The sequence below is a fragment of the Otolemur garnettii genome, unplaced genomic scaffold (assembly GCF_000181295.1).
Source record: "Otolemur garnettii isolate 467f Iridium unplaced genomic scaffold, OtoGar3 scaffold00111, whole genome shotgun sequence".
Taxonomy (NCBI): domain Eukaryota; kingdom Metazoa; phylum Chordata; class Mammalia; order Primates; family Galagidae; genus Otolemur; species Otolemur garnettii.
Window position 1 is genome coordinate 3921529 of NW_003852506.1, and position 2373 is coordinate 3923901.

Below are 2373 nucleotides of genomic sequence, written 5' to 3' on the forward strand. Positions count from 1 at the left end.
GGGGGGGCCCGGGAGTTGGAGGTTGCTGTGAGCTGTGATGCCACGGCACTCTACCCAGGGGGATAGCTTGAGGCTCTGTCTCAAAAAAAAAAAAAAAGTGATAATTAAGTATGGTAATGGTGACGGCAGCAAGGGAAGAAAGAACATACCATATTTATTATTTAAAAACACATAGTGCCAGGTTCTAGTCCAAGCACTTTACAAACATTAGCTCATTTAATTCTTAAAACAACTCTATGCTATTAATATCTCTATTATACAGGTATAGAAACTAAGGCACGAATAGGTTAAGTCACTAGTCCAAGCTAACAAAGCTGTTAGCTGAAGGAAAACAAATGTCAAATTTGACTCTCCTAGAAATATCACACTTTGGGAGGCCAAGACAGGAGGATTGCTTGAGGCCAGAAATTCAAGACCTGACTGGACAACAGAGTGAGATCCTGTCTTTACCAAATAATTTTTTAAAAATTAGCCAGATGTGGTAGCATGCACCTATAGTCCCTGTTACTCAGGAGACTGAGGCAAGAGGATTGCTCAAGCCTAGGAGTTTGAGGCTGAGGCTTTAGCGAACTATGATAGTGACACCACACTCCAGCCTGGGTAATAGAGAAACCCTGTCTCTAAAAAATAAAAAAATTAGGAGACCACTAACTAGTCACACAAATTGGTACACAAAATCTTAATCATAACACCGCCCTCCCTCCCAATTGCAGAGCTCGTACATAACTCAAATGTGATAATGCATTTGAAAGTGCTTTTTTACTTCTGTTTACTCACATAAAATGTTAGTTATAATTAATACTCAGTTGTATATCAAATATATATAGAATACCAATTATGATGCAGTGAGATATGAAGATACACACCAATTGATTTGTTATTTTTTTTAATATGAAAATCAGCAAGCAAAACAGGGAACAAAGTATGTACACTGGAACTAAAATTCATTAATGATCAGTGTGACCATATCATCCTCCAGAATTCAGATAAATATAAAACTTGCCACCTCTCTGGCCCGGGCTTTATGATTTTTCACATGTATGAATTAATTTGGTGCTATCAAAAATTGTTGTGCAGACCAGCAGCCCAAGATTCAGAAAAGCAAGTTCACCTGCCTATAGTCATATTATAAACCAGCTCCCTTATCTCCTTACAAAGGCTCATAACTGTGAAGCCCCCCAATGGGAAAAGGGTAAGAAGAGTCACAAATACGTTTTATTTGTGACTTGTATAAGTATTTATAAATACACAAATTTTGTTACTTGTATAAGTATTTTCTAAATGCTTTATGGTGCTTCATTTGCATTATGTGGGATGAATGGTCAGTATACTTGAAATTTGGGGTAGAGAAAGCTAATCTCTTTCATTATAAAAACCAGATATTTTCATCATTTATTCAATCAATATTTACATCCTTTCATTTCAATGTTTACATCTGTCATATTGCCATGTTAGTCCAGATTCAAGTCACTCCCATCTCTCAGGGCAGCAATGATTATTATAAAAGAACACCACTTCTGGAAGATGCCATTAGGACCCATAAACACAGAAGATTCTTTTTTTTTAGAGACAGAGTCTTATTTTATCGTCCTGGGTAGAGTACTGTGGCAGCACAGCTCACAACAACCTCCGACTCCTGGGCTTAGAGGTGATTCTCTTGCCTCAGCTTCTTGAATAGCTAGGACCACAGGCACCTGCCACAATGCCTGGCTATTTTTTTTGTTGCAGTTTGGCTGGGGCCGAGTTTGAACCCACCCCCTCAGTATATGGGGCCGGCACCCTACCCACTGAACCACAGGTGCCGCCCAACACAGAAGATTCTATACTGAATCAATTAGGATACTTCTAATCACAAATACCAGAAAATCCATTCAAGTTGGTTTAACCAATAAAGAAATGTATAGGCTCTCATAACTGAAAGTCTAGAAATCAACAGGCTTCAGGGCTAGTTCAAACCAGCAGATTCAGCTTCAGTTTTTAGGAATCTCTTGGCTCTGCCCCTGCCCCCATCCTGTGGCAGCTTCAACCTCATGCTGATTATCAAGATGGTGGCAAGTACCACATAAAGAAGATACTATTGTCTTTCTCTAGTTCTCTGAAATATGAGAAACTTTTCCCCAGAATCCTCCACAACACGTCATCTCACATCTTACTGGACCAAAGTGTATCAGAAGTCTATTCCTGAACCAATCCCTGAGGTGAGAGCAATGCCATGTGTATAACTGGCTTTGGTCTGATATTCTGAACAAATCACTAGCAAAGGGGATTGCATTATTAAATTCAGGTTGAATAATGCATGGGCTAGCTTGGATTGATCCTCTAAACTAGGGTGACCAGATTTTAACATTGGTTAAAGTGGGACAACATGGCCGG